The 15,097-nt window shown below is 41.5% G+C and overlaps 1 long non-coding RNA gene across 1 annotated transcript in view; it reads left to right on the top strand.

Annotated features, from left to right (window-relative positions):
* The window catches only part of LOC149121706 (uncharacterized), a 41,877-nt gene extending 27,109 nt beyond the window's left edge, over positions 1-14,768 (top strand). The window contains exon 2 of the long non-coding RNA XR_016222417.1: positions 11,855-14,768. This is a non-coding gene — a long non-coding RNA (uncharacterized LOC149121706). The remainder of the gene's footprint in view (positions 1-11,854) is intronic.
* Positions 14,769-15,097: the final 329 nt, after the last annotated feature.

The following is a 15,097-nucleotide window of genomic DNA, read 5'->3' as shown; positions in this document are numbered from 1 at the left end:
CCTATGGGAAAGCTTTTCTTGTTTTGTAAATTGTATTTAAGGAATGCAAACTTCATGTATTTCATTTTTACAAACTCAGGAACATAGTGATTCTTCCCATCCTCCCCTACCCCCCCATATTCTCACCCTTCTTCCTCCTCCCTCTTCTATTACCATTCTTGTTTTTCTTTTTTTTTTTTTTACAAAGATCTATTTTTCAGTTAGCTTTGTACTCATAATATTAACCTTACACTAAGAAAAGAGTTCAAAAAATAGTATGAAGAAAAATAAAAACACTGTTCCTCAACAATCCAGACCTGGGCTGTCCAGAATCATTGGATCTCAGAGGATCAATTTCACTCGTATAGAATACCCTTTAGGTACTCTATTAGTTACCACAGATCAGAGTCTGTATGGTATCTGTATTTTGGGAACTGGCTTATTTCACTAAGTGCAATAGCTTCCAGTTGCACCCATTTTGTTGCAAATGACAGGATTTCTTTTTTCTTTTTTTTAACTTCTGTGTTTTATATATATATATAAAACATATATAATGTAATATATATAAATATATGTTTACATAATATATAACTATATATAGTATATTATGCCATAATTTCTTTATCCAGTCTTCAGTTGATGGACATCTGGGTTGATTTCATATCTTGGCTACTGTGCATTGAGCGGCAATGAACATGGGGGTACAGGTCACTCTTTCATATGCTGATTTATTTTGGGAAAGCTTTTCTGTCACCTTGCTCTTTGATGCTAAGGACAGGATTGAGTGTCCCTCACCAGCCTGACCCACTGCATTTCTTTGTACTACTTTGCAATCCCTTTCCCACTGGGCTGTCTTCCTCACAAGACTAAAATTCCCTTAAAGATAGTGTCTGCACATTAGTCAAAGTAGAATTGGCACCTAAGACAATGCTTGTTGTTTAATTATCTTCTCAAATAATGTTTATTGAATGGGTGAGAGCAATTATTACCATATGTTACAAACAACAATCACAGGCAGTTAGAGAACTTGTGGCTGCTTAAAAGTTCATACAATCAGTGACATAATGCGAATGTGGCTACAGAAATGTTCTTTAGTTTTATTGTCAGTCTGTTCCATTTCTCTCTGCAAATTTTTTGGGCAAAGTCAGTCAGGGTGGCCCTGATGATATAAGATTGTGTTCCTGTTTCCTTAGGAGTTTATTGGCATCAAACGAGGTAGTTTTTCTTTTGAGTCCCCATAAAAATCAGCTCAGTAATGACAGATTGATTAGGTTTCATCTCTGAAGGGAGCTGATGGCCTAACATGTGGGCAGGAATCATTACCTTCAGGTGACCATCAATCCCCACGAAATGTCCTTCCTTACAGTAGTAATTGCTCTTTGTAAATTGAAAATGGAAATATATTTATGCAAGGCCGAAGATTTCTGTTTTCTGCTATCTCAGGTGTATGTGCAAGGTATTTCTACAGACTTAATGTCCTGCATGTGGGCTTATCAGACTGTTTAATACAGATTTCCACACTCTGCCTGGATGGCGGATGAGATTTCCCCTTCATCACTTCGGACCTGGTGATCAAGCAACAATTCAAACCCACTGCTTATGGATGTATTCTGAAGAACATTTGCACATTTCTTAACAGCCAATCTGCCTATTAGATCATAACGTGGCTTAAGGGTTGGGTTTTCTGTTTGTGTATCATGGAATCTTCTTATACCAGCATCCTTTATTCTTTTTTTTTTTTTTTTTTTGACAGGCAGAGTGGACAGTGAGAGAGAGAGACAGAGAGAAAGGTCTTCCTTTGCCGTTGGTTCACCCTCCAATGGCCGCCGTGGCCAGCGCGCTGCGGCCGGCGCACCGCGCTGATCCGATGGCAGGAGCCAGGAGCCAGGTGCTTTTCCTGGTCTCCCATGGGGTGCAGGGCCCAAGCACCTGGGCCATCCTCCACTGCACTCCCTGGCCACAGCAGAGGGCTGGCCTGGAAGAGGGGCAACCGGGACAGAATCCGGCGCCCCGACTGGGTCTAGAACCCGGTGTGCCGGCGCCGCTAGGTGGAGGATTAGCCTAGTGAGCCGCGGCGCCGGCCAGCATCCTTTATTCTTATGGAGGCGAAGTTGTGTAATAAGCGGAAAACACTCCTAATCTAAGCTAAGTATCTACTTGCTACTTTGAGGGGTGTTTGATTTGTTGGTTTTAAAACCATTGTTTTTGTTTTATATGAAGGTTAATGGTGATTCATTTGTAAGAACAAATGTAATGAGACAAGCAGGTATATGTTTGAGAGATTGCCCCATTGGCTTAAATCATCAGGGGTTCTGTAGATTTGTTATCGGATTTTCTTTCCCATATAAAGACAGCTGAGGGCATGCATTTTTTAAAAGATTTATTTATTTATTTGAAAGTGTTACACAAAAAGGAGAGAGGTAGAGAAAGAGAGAGATCTTCCATCTGATGGTTCATTCCCCAATTGGCCACAAAGGCCAGAGCTGCGCCAATCCAGTGCCAGGGCTTCTTCTGGGTCTCCCACATGGGTGCAGGGGCCAAAGGACTTGGGCCATCTTTGACTGCTTTCCCAGCCATAGTAGAGAGCTGGATCGGAAGTGGAGCAGCTGGGTCTTGAACTGGCGCCCTTATGGGATGCTGGTGCTTCAGGCCAAGGCGTTCACCCGCTGCACCACAGCACAGGCCCTGAGGGCATTCATACATTTTAACTAATATTTGTCACCCACCAGAGTCTCAATCTGAGCCTACTTGTGATAGACAAGGCACACTGGTGAAACTGTGTGATTGAGTGATTGGAAAATTAATGTTGTTACATTTGCAGGGAATTCTAACCAATTGACCAACATCCTTAAGTTGCAGGGATTGGGTTACGTGCTGCTCTGTGGACAAGACCTAGTCTTTCATGCTAAGTGGCCTCTATGTCGCAAGAAAGCACGTTTCCTGTAGGTGTCTTTCTCTTCCTTTAAACTCAGGTAGAAAAGTGAATAGAGCCAACGAAATTGGCACAAAGATAACTGTTAACATTGCACAGGGGCCAGCGCTGTGGCTCACTTGGCTAATCCTCCGCCTACGGCGCTGGCACCCCGGATTCTAGTCTGGTTGGGGCGCTAGATTCTGCCCCGGTTGCTCCTCCTCCAGTCCAGCTCTCTGCTGTGGCCCGGGAAGGCAGTGGAGGATGGCCCAAGTGCTTCGGCCCTGCACCCGCATGGGAGACCAGGAGGAAGCACCTGGCTCCTGGCTTCAGATGGGCACAGCGCACTGGCCTCAGTGCGCCGGCTGTAGCAGCCATTTAGGGGGTGAACCAATGGACAAGGAAGACTTTTCTTTCTGTCTCTCTCTAACTCTGCCTGTCAAAACAAAACAAAACAAAACAAAAAAAACAAAAAAAAATACAAAAACAAAACAAAACCATTGCACAGGGGCTCATTGTTTCTTTTTTTTTTTTTACCTAAATGACCTTTGACTATTTTTTAATTTATATTTGCTTTTCAATGGCTTTCAGTTGGTTTAGAGAATGTGTTCTAGAATACAATCTGTGAGAGAAACTTTTATGATTGTTTTTAAAAAGATTCATTTATTTACTTGAAACTCAGAGTTAAAGAGAGAGAGATTTTCTAACTATTGGTTCACTCTCCAGATGACTGCAATGACCAGGGCTGGGCCAGGAACTTCATCAGGGTTTTCCATGTGTGTGGCAGGGGCCAGAGCACTTGGGACATCTTCTACTGCTTTCCCATGTACACTAACAGGGAGCTGGAATGGAAGTAAAGCAACTGGGTCTCAAACTGTTGCCCATACAGGGCCAACGATGCATGCTGCGGCTTTACCTGCTTCGCCCCAACACTGGCCCCAAATTTTGTATGATCTTAAAAGGCCTACTGGAGAAATAATACATTTTTTAGAAAATATTGGCGGTGGTTATAAGAGCAGTTGCAATTGTCTTAGGTGTAGAGTTATGTATTTTGTATTTGATTTGTAGCTCTTCCAGAATTTAGCTACTTTTTTTTTTTTTATAAATCACTTAATCATTCTGGACCTTAGATTCTTAGAAATAGAAGTTCTATCTATCCTTCTTCTGAGAACATATCCAAAAGAAAGAATTCAGTTAATCAAACAAATACCTTCATTCCATGTTTACTGTAGTACTGGTCACAATAGCTCACATTTGGAATCAATTGAAGTGCCCATGAGCACAGGAATGGATAATGAAAATGTGACATGTGTGTAAGAACACAACAGAATATTATTCAGCCATAAGAAAGAATGAAATCCTGTCATTTGTGGTGAAATGGATGAAAGTAGAGGACATGATGTTAAGTGAAACAAATCAAGTACAGAAAGACAAGTACTGGCTATTCACTCTCATATGTGGAAGCTAACAAACTTAATCCCATACATGAGGAGAGTAGGATAGTAGTGAGTAGTGGCTGGGACGAACCAGTGAGTGGGAGGATGCAGGGAGGGTGCTTAACAAAGCACAGTTGACAAGAGTCATTCCCATGTGCTACCGCAGAGGACTCTTTGATGACAGAGCCCTGTCTACAGCAAATACTGTAGACTGCTATTACTGTAAGTAATAGTAATAATAATAAAAAGACCTAAAGATTTTAGTATTTTTTGTGTACCTTGGTAGTAAAATTATAATGGCTTAAATGTTACGTGGTATTGCACAAAAATATGAAACTAAGGAGGAGTTGATAAGAATTTGGAATTGTAAACCACTGATTCCTGCATTGTTATTTTGAATCATAAGTGTTGAGAATCCAGTGTGTGTCAGGCACTGTGCTAGATTCTAATGATATAAAAGCACAAGTAGAAACAGTTTCCTTGCTCTTAAAGAGCTTGGATCCAGTGAAAAATAGACACTAACTTATTTTTACCAATGTAGTACATTTTGTACAGGAAAATAGAAAGTACTAAAATAGAACAAGTAAGAGACCAAGGACTCAGAAAAAGTTCCTGGTAGCCTAACACCTCAAGAAAGTATAACAGTTAGCAAGTATGAGTCATGGTATATGTGGGTATGTATGAACATTCATGAGTGGATCTTCAGAACATGCATGGAAAATGTGTATTCTGGGAAAAAAATCCTCAAGTTCAATTTTTTTTTTTTTAGATTTTCATTTTATTTGGAAGACAGACACAGAGAGGTTTCCCATCATTTGTTCACTCCTAAAACACTCACAAGACCTCCGGCTGGGCCAGGCCAAAGCTAAGAGCCTGAAGGGGTGGGGAGGGTGGACTCAAGTACTTGAGCCACCACCTGCTGTTCCACTAGGTTGTGCATTGCCAGGAGGTTGGAATCAGAAGTGGAGCTGGCACACTGATAGGGGATGCAGGTGTCTCAGGCAGCAACTTAACCACTGTGGCAACGTCCACTCCTCAACATTTGCTTGGACCCAAATAAACCTGTCTTTTAAAAAATGTTTTAAATTTCTTTCATTTATTTGAAATGCAGAGACAGTGGCAAGGGGGGAGAGAGAGAGAGAGAGAGAGAGAGACAGACAGACTCATATCTGTTAGTTTATTCTCCAAATACCCACAATGACCATGGCTGGGTCAGGCCAAAACCAGGGGCATGGAATTCCATCTGGACCTCCTACATGGGTAGCAGGGACTCAAGTCCTTGGGCCATCATCTGCTGCTTCCCAGGCACATTAGCAGGGAGCTGGATTTGAAGTGGAGCTGCCAGGATTGAAACAGATGCTTTGATATGGGGTGCTGGTGTTGAAAGCAGCAGCGCTAACCCATGGCAGCGCAACACCAGTCCCGGTAGACCCATCGTTATGAAGGAATATTGAGATTCCTCTTCCTTTGTATCCAAAATGAGTTGATGACATTTTGTCAGTAACACACCCATTGAGGCCCATTGACACATTCTTGCTGTTGGTAACAACCAATAGTTTGACTGTTATGTTTTAGAACATGTTTTAGCATCCATGCTGAACAGTGTAGTATTGCTCAGTTGATGGCTACATTTTGCATAATAGAAACAGCATGGAAAAGCCATGATGAAACTGTTTAAATAACAGAAAGCTGGAAAGTTTTTCAAAGGAGCAGGTCAATGGATATGTGGATGCCAATGAAAGTTAGAAAGCTAACATGGATTGTTAGAAAGCTAATGGATTTATGAGTACCAATGGTGGTGAAAACATTACACATTGACCAGCAGTAAAATGCATTAATTTGAAAATGTGAAGTACAAGGGCACTTCAAAAAGCTCACAGAAAAATTCAGTTTGATACTTTTCTTTTGTTGCAAACATTTTTGAGAGTCAGGTATAATTTTTCCATAATACACATTTTCCATGAACTTATTGAAGACTCCTTTTATTTTTTTCCTCAGTCATCATTTGTTAATTTAAATCATCTTTGTTGAGTCTCTAACGCCAGCCTACAAGTGCATTGGGAGCTAGAATTACAGAAGATGTGAATGCCATATGAAAGTTGCCTGTAATCTAGGGAAAATGGATCCAGCTCTCTGCTGTGGCCTGGGAAGGCAGTGGAGGATGCCCAAGTGCTTGGGCCCTGCACTCGCATGGGAGACCAGGAGGAAGCACCTGGCACCTGGCTCCTGGCTTCAGATCTGTGCAGTGTGCTGATCGTAGCAGCCATTTGGGGGGTGAACCAATGGAAAAGGAAGACCTTTCTCTCTGTCTCTCTCTCTCACTCTCTAACTCTGTCAAAAAAAAAGAAAGAAAGTGGACTTGAACATCTATGTGATAGATGTACTTGATGGATTAATCACTGAAGAAGAAGCAACTAGGGTCAAAGTTCAGTCTCAGGAAAGATTCCTGGTGTCTTGCAACCAAGAGAGGTCCCTGAGCAAGGCAAATATTGATGGGGAATGACTAAGATCATGCAATGCAAAATTATCAACATGTATACTTCAGGGCTTAAACACAATTTCTCAAGATCCTAAGATTTTCACCAGTCAGTCTTCCCAAACTGACCTTACCAATCCTAGCATTGTCCTTTTTCTTTTGGAACTATTCCCTCTGATCAGAATTTAGTGATAACCAGCTGGTTGTAACCAACTAATTACAATTATAATTACATTGTTAATAAGACTACTTGTGTTTTATTGATTATTATCACAGTCACTGTACAGTTTGTATTTAATCCATTCAATGAGGGATATTTTACAGATGAGGAAATGAAGATAATTTCCTGAGATTAGACAGCAGTTGTGTGGCAAGATAAGACTTCAAAAGTCCAGACAATCCCACTGCAGTGCTGCCTAGCACGAGTCTGCTCTGTGATTTCTCTGTAGACATCCTTACTGACGTCCCGATCCTTTGCACAGGGACTCCCCTACATTCTGATCCCTTGCCAGCAAAAACAATGAGTCTATGACTCCTCCTGCAGGTTCCTGCTTCTCTGAGTTGTCCACAAAGGATCGATCTGTTCCCTTGTGTTGTAGACCAGAACAAGGCTTCTCTACCTCTGAGAGCATATATTTTAAAGTTGAAATCCATGTCACAATATTTTAATTAATTAATTTGAGAGGCTGAGAAGCAGAGAGAAGGAGGTAGAGGAGGGCTCCCATTTGTCGATTTACTCTCCAAATACCTGCAAGGTCAGTATTGGGCTGGACCAAAGCCAAGATGTGGAAACTCAATCTGGGTCTCCCATGAGGATGGCAGAAATTTGACTATTTCAATCATCATGGCTGCTTCCCAGGGTTTGCAGTAGCAAGAAGTTAGACACAGGAGGCAGAGTTGGGTATTGAATCTAGGCACTCTTACATGGAGTTTGGATATCTTAAATACAAGGCATCTTAAATGTTGGCCCCTCAAATTTATTTTTGATGGGGCTGGCATTGTGGTGTAGCAGGTTGAGCTGCTGCCTGTAGCACCAGCATTCTGTATGGGTTCCAGTTCCGGTCCTGGCTGTTACACTTCCCATCCAACTCTCTGCTCATTGATGTGCCTAGGAGAGCAGCAGAAGATGGCCCAAGTGCTTGGTCCACTGTACCCATGTGAGAGACCTGGAAGAAGTTCTTGGCTCCTGGCTTCACCCTGTCTCAGACCAGCCCATTGCAGTCATCTTGGGAGTGAACCAGTGAATGGAAGATTCTCTCTCTCTTTTACTTTCTCTCTGTCTCTCCCTTTCTTTTTCTGTAAGTCTGCCTTTCAAATAAAATCAATCTTTAAAAAAATCTATTTTTGAGAGGTGAGATTTGAAACTCCAGTGTATCGTTTCTATTTATTTTCTTATTGAGAAAACACAATAAATAAAATTGATGTTTTCTTGCTCTCCTATAAGAAAATATTGATAAAAATACTCTAAACATATTAGTCAAGTTTGATTTTGTTTAGTATGTTTGTATAAATGCTTGCATTCTCTAGGTTGTGTTTGGCAAGGCTTTGGCATTTTAAATTAATGAATTTCTCAACCACTTAGAAAGGAGATTTAAAACAAAGTTTACTCTCAAGATGTAACTTGAGACTGAGTTATACCACTGTTTTATTATTCCTAATGGCACTGAGTCAATCCACAGATATTTCATCCTGCAATTTTCTACTGTTATGAAAATGCATAATGTTAATCATTGTGATACTTTATAAACTGACCATAAACCAATGTTTATAGTCAGTTAATCATTGTATTACTTTGCTTTAGGTAATTTAGTACATTACCATAATGTAGCAATCTACTTTATATAAATTTTAAAGTGAATGCAATAAAAGTTGTGTAGCATTAATATATTATGCATTCTAACCCAAAATGTAAAAATACAACTGAAGCTTGGACAGAGTTCAGATGTTCTCTGGCTTTGGTTTCCTGTAGCTTTGCTGGGAAAAGAGTGAAGACCTAATGAAAGGATCAGCAAACTATTATTCTAATTATTCATGCATCCTTTTTCAACCTGCTTTGGCAAGAACAAATTTGGAGAGCTTCAGGCCACCACTTAGAAATCTAGGAATACTCATTTTTGAAAGGCTGAACCACAATTAATGGAAACCTACTCCAAGTTAAAAGAAAAATCACTAGGTTTGGGAGTAGGTGGCATTAGTTTTAAACATGTGAGAAAACATTATTTTATTTTATTTTTTAAAAAGATTTTATTTAGTTAAAAGGCAGAGTGGCAGAGAGAGAGAGAGAGAGAGAGAGAGAGAGATCTTCCATTCACTGTTTCACTTAGCAAATGGCCACAACAGCCAAGACCGGGCAAGATGGGAACCTGGAGGCTGGAACTCCATCAGGGTCTCACACATGGGTGTTAAGGGGCCAAGTACTTGGGTCATCTTCTGCTGCTTTCCCAGGTACAATAGCAAGCAGTTGGATGGGAAGCAGAGCAGTGTGTGACTTGAACTGGCATGGCAAGTGGCAGCTTAACCTATTGTACCACAACCCCAGCCATAGAGCTGCTCTTTTAAATGACTTCAAGCAATTTTTTTTATGAGCACCCTTAAAGTGAACATGATCGTTTCAAGAGAGTGAAATTGGACATTGAATACACGTTGGTGCAGTGGACCTGTGCATTTTCCTGAGACAGAATGCCGAGTGCTTTGCGTCCACTATCACCTTTCATCTTCCCTATTAGCCAGAGATAGCAAGTGCATTCGGGAGGCATAAAACTTGGAAATCTCCAATGAATGCCAAGATGTGATGCCAGTTGACACGTGCAGAAGCAATGAAGAAATGGTGCAAATGTGGATTTGTTCCTCCACTGTTTGTGTGATGGGAAGAAGCTGGGCACCACGGACAGGTCAATGTTCCCCATCTGTGAAGTATCAGCAGAACTATTCAATGGCATTCGCACAGGTGGAGTTAATGATGGAGCCAAATTTGTGGACCAGGTTCTGATGTAAATCAGAACATGGAGCCTGTGAAGCTACTTGGCCACCTCCCATGTGGCTGAAAATCAGTCAAGCAGTTTCCAGACAGCAGGTGAAGAAATGGGTTCACTTTTAACAAAACTTCAATGACGTTTTCCAAGGAAAATCTTAGAGAGTACAAGGAAAATTAGCTGGGAAGTCCTGTCCAGTGGATGTAATTCTGCTCCCTGTCTTTATGTGAATAAGAACTTTCATGATTATTAATGCGAGAGAGACCCCTAGAATTTTACTCTTCTTAATGCATCTATTTTAAAAACATCAAGACAGAATCTGGTCTTCTCTTCTTTAGTCACTACTGTTCTGTGTTGAATCTTTGAGAAGTAGAATACATGAATTTGATGAAATAATTGAAAAAATTGTATGTTTTTCTTTTGTTTTACAGATTTATTTATTTATTTATTTAAAGACAGACCAATGGCGGCGGTAGGGGGGAGCAGAGAAAGAGATCTTCTATTGACTGGTTGAATCCCCAGATGGCCACAATAGCCAGGTCTGGGCCAGCCCAAAGTCAGGAGTTAGGAACTCCATCTGGGTCATCCATGTGAGCCATCTGCTGCCTTCCCAGGTGCATTAGCAGGGAGCTGGATGGGAAGCAGAGCAGCCAAGACTCAAACCAACCCCCTGATATGGGAAGCCTGGATTGCAAGTGGCAGCTCCAACACCTGTGTCACAATGCCAGCCCCTGTATTTATTTTCTGTGTCAAAAGTTTCCGAATGAATGTGGCTATGATTCAAGAAAATAAATGACACAATGGGGAGCCAAGGTGCAGAAGCTAATCCAATGCTTCCCCACGCTTGCTGCCCTCTCAAATCACCAGGACGTCTTCTAAAATCCCCAAGTGAAGGCCACTCTCCATGCCATTTCATTAAATTGCTGCCTGTGGGTAGAGAGAGAGAGAGAAACAGGCATCTGGACTTTCTGCTGGTCGCAATACGTTAAGGAAGTTACATCACAAGTTAAGGAACTGCGATGCTCTTTATCATATATAATGGATGTCACTTTCAAACTTGGCTTCACTCAGTTTAAAGTAAATCCTCAGATTAAATATTTTATGTAACAATTTTGTCCGAATGCATACACAAAGAGAACTGAGTGGAGACTTTGTAATACAGCATGCATCTTTTGAATGAGTCAGGAGGCTGCACTCTGAGACAGAGGAAACCATGGAGTATTGGGAGACAGGTATCTCAGGTTCTTCACTGGGAAAGAAATAAAATCACAGTGGAGTACTTAATACACCCCAGCCATGACCTTGCCCTTAGATTTCAGTTTTGCATTTTCCAACTGGTCATTTTGATGGAGAGGGCCATTGCAAAAAGCTCATTCTGTATACCCAGAAAGGCAAACAAGGCTACTAAAAATTCAAACATTTTCCCCCCTCTTTTCCATATGTTTAATTAATTAATTAATTTGAGAGGCAGAGAGAAAGAGAGAAGAAGAGAGAGAGAGAGAGAGAGAGAGAGAGATTGACAGAGCACGCCCCTGTGTTGGTTCCACCTTCCAACGCACCCAAAAGCTATAGTAGGGCAGGAGCCGAATTCTATGAGTGGCAGGAATCCAAGTACATGAGCCAGCATCTGCTGCCTCCCAGGGGGTGCATTATCACAAGAAGAGTAGCTGGGATTCGAACCAGACAAGTTAGCCACTGCACCATACGCCCTCCCTTATGTTTTATCTTAGTACCTTCATTAACAATAGTAGAAGGAATTAGTTCTGGCCTGAATGGAGTCATATCACAAGCAAGAAGGGGTGTGTGCATGTGTGTTTCCTACGTGTGCAAATTTCGAGTCCAGTTTTACACATGGAAGGGTGAGATAAAAACACAAGTTGCACGCCAGTGGGGATTACAACTGTGGAGCTTTTGGAAACTGGCTTATCCCTGTGTTTGCTGAACCCAGTCTGGTGCTTTGTCACACTTCCCTGCCATATGCAGTCACACTGGCTCTTTTCCTAGGGAAACTGTTTATTTTAAAACACACCCGAAAGACACTATTGGCTAACACTGATTATCTCTGTTCTCTGCCATACAGGAACCGAGTATTTTGTGATTGTATGATCTAATGGCCTCTTGTGTGCAAACGACAGAAACCCAACTCAAACTAGCTCAAGGCAAAACAACAGCAAAACCCAAGCTGAACAAGCAATGAACTTACTGGGAGGAACTTTTGGGTTGATCAGACACAGCAGAAAGTTCTGGAGGAGCAGCCCTACTCTGAGCTGTAGGGACGGAACAGGCAACAGGATCAAGTCAAAGTCTCCGGGCTTTCTGCTCCTCTCCAGTTCCCATGAGTGTCTTCTGTTCTCCCAAGCACTGAGCAGTGTGTGGACAGTTCTGGCAAAGGGCTCTGGGGAAGAGGACAGCTTTGTGCCTGTATCATCTCAGCTTAAGGATCTGACACAGAAGATTTGGCAGCCAAGAGCTCGCACCATCCCTCTCTCCAGACGAAAAGTGAAAAGTCCCAGGGAATACTTCTGCTTGCCCTGACCTGGGTCTCCTGTTCCTTTCTTGACAGGTCCCTGTGTCCAGGGCTACCTGCCTAATCTCCAGGTGCTGCGGTTGCAATCCCACCCATGGACTCCAGAGCTGGAGCAGGGCAAGAGCTGAACCTGGGTGGAAAGATAAGGACTTGTTCCAGAAGAGGAAGAAGAAGGGGTGTCTGATGGAGCAAAGACAGGCGGCAAGCACACACACGGACATTGGATTTCTTTCTATCCATTTGCTTCCCTCATCACTTGACAACTAAGTGACAGATGTGGCATATAAAGTTGGTGCCTTACCTGCCACTTTTGAGCTTACGGCTACATTGTTGAAAAAGCAGTAAGACTACAAGTCATTAGAGTGTCTGGTTGTCATTTTGGATTTGGATGATGGATAAAAGTCATGAAGGGGGAGTCAGAACTGAGGTCAAGCTAAGGGCACGCACTGTTATCGACATTCCATAAGTTCTCTGAGCCGCCTATGCCTCATGAGTTGCGTGGGCCAATAATAGTACCCGAGTGGCAATGTTTTGCATGGACTCAATGGAATCACTTCTAAAAGCTCTTAGTCAAGCACCTGACATGGAGCAAATACTCACTGCATATTAGCCAACAGTAAAAGCAAATATCCGAGTTTAATGACAACAAAATGTTCACAACATTGGCACTACAAGCAACACTCAAATGACAAGATTGAGATTAGAGTGACATTGCCATATAGTGCCACATTCACAACAGACTACACTAATATACACGTGTGCATATGCACACACACATATCCAGTATACTCGTTTGCTGCGCGAACAGTTTATTTTAAAACTTCACGGACAAGGCATGTAAAATTTCAACAATTGCTATTAATGTCAGTTTGGGTTTGATGATTCACACATCACTGGCCAGAACATGGACCATTATACTATTTGCATTTTGATCGTTCCTTTTTCAATGTTATATCGTATCTGTGTATATTTTTAGAATCCCGAACCTAGCTCCAAAAACCTTCCCTTGATGAAGAATATTCTATGAAAAAAATCACTTGCTTTATTTGCAAAAGTATCAAAGCACATGTGCTACATGATAAAGCTTTTAAGAACGTGTTTGCGTTTTTCCTCACCTCCTTGTGTGATTTAAAGAATGAAAAACATGGAATGTGTGGAAAAAAGATCCAGTTGGTACTTGTAGGGAGTGATTGGAGTGTACAGTGAAAACACAGTAACTTAGTTTCATGTTGAGAGTCTATCTAGCCTAGAGTCTATCAAGCCTCTGGGAGTAGACCGCCTCATTGTTAAAAAGACACACTTTCTGGAGAAGAAAAATTTCTACACTTTTAAAATAAAACCACACTTTATTTTGTAATAGGCACAAAAACATTTTATTTGTAAGAAAAAATTTAATTGTTGACCAGCAGATGGCTCCCATATTTTTAAAAATTCAGCAGCAAGAGTGGAAGCTACTCAAAATAAACAGCACAGATTTAAAAAGCATAAAGTTTAAGAAAGGGGTACAACTCGTGAAAGTCTCAAACACATAGAAAATAATTGTCGTTAGCCATTTCTGTTTTCTCTAAATGTATGCGTTATAGATGAATAGTGTGGTACTATGTACCTTTCGGGTTTTTTATTCAGATCTCTGATTATACCATGCTATTGATATTTCAAGCTGGAAGATTATTAGATACTATGTAAAAAAACCTGCTCAAAATGTTATCTATGATGGCATGCTTTTAGTATTCTCAGAATATGTTTTAATTAACACAAATGCCATGTCTCCTAATTTATAACAGGGCAAATCCATAGGCTTTGGTAGACAGAGGTTTTGCTGTAGAACTGAGCATGTGTAATTGATGGGATATCTCCAACATTGCTCTTTGTACAAGTATTATTCCACAAGATGCTTAATAATACTGTCAGACTACGAATCAAGGTTCTCCATTAAAACAAAACCATTTTGGCCTGGGTCAACCGTGGAGCCAATTCAGCGTGTGGGATGCAGCCTACATCAGAGCTCCACCCAGGATGCGGACATGGCTGGCGTCTCAGATGATGTTCCAAAGGAGATATTACACACGTCTCGATCTGCAAGCTATTAAGATAACAGACCCTGCCCTTGTCACTCCGACGGCCTCTTTAAAAGCTAACCTGCCCAATTTGTCTCTCATTAAAAGCTCCAGTGCAGTTGTGTGCTATGTAGTCACCGAGCCACAGAGCTTCCAAAGTGCATGATTCTATTTTGAGCTTTTTTTTTTTTTTTTTTTGTCAATAAAAAAGGCATATGTTTCAATGAGTCATCTTCGCAGAGCACACGCCTGAGATGGGGTTGACCTGCACTTCCACCCGGCTCGCTGAGTTGGCCCTACCTTTTCTTGTTAGCACAAAGCTCGCCCCTGGGCCTCATCCCACAGGGAAACCAGGAAAGTGGAGACAAGGTCTCTTTAGCCCATATGGTTTTATTTGTGTTCCGCTGGCACAGTTATCCTCATACAGTAACCAACATAAATTTTTAGTTTTATTATCACCTCTAAAAAGAGACAGAAATGTGAAAATTGAAGCCAGAAGGTTTGTATCACAGGATTAATTAGGCAGGGCCAAGTGGAGTCTCACTCCTCCTGGCAGCCAGTGCCTCAAGGAGGTGCCTGCCTTCAATTATGGAGCACACAAGGCAATTAAAAACCCTGTTTCTTTTTCCTGAGGTGTTACTTGTTACTTGATAAATCTCTTTTTAAAAATTCTCTGGGGACCTGAACTGGCTTGAGGTGCAATCTACCAGGGTAGATAGTCATGAAAAATTGATTTTGC

The sequence above is a fragment of the Oryctolagus cuniculus genome, chromosome 16 (genome assembly GCF_051225735.1).
Source record: "Oryctolagus cuniculus isolate XC-2025 breed Fujian yellow rabbit chromosome 16, ASM5122573v1, whole genome shotgun sequence".
Classification (NCBI taxonomy): Eukaryota; Metazoa; Chordata; class Mammalia; order Lagomorpha; family Leporidae; genus Oryctolagus; species Oryctolagus cuniculus.
Note: the sequence above shows the minus strand (reverse complement) of the source record. Positions and strands in the feature narration are given on the sequence as shown.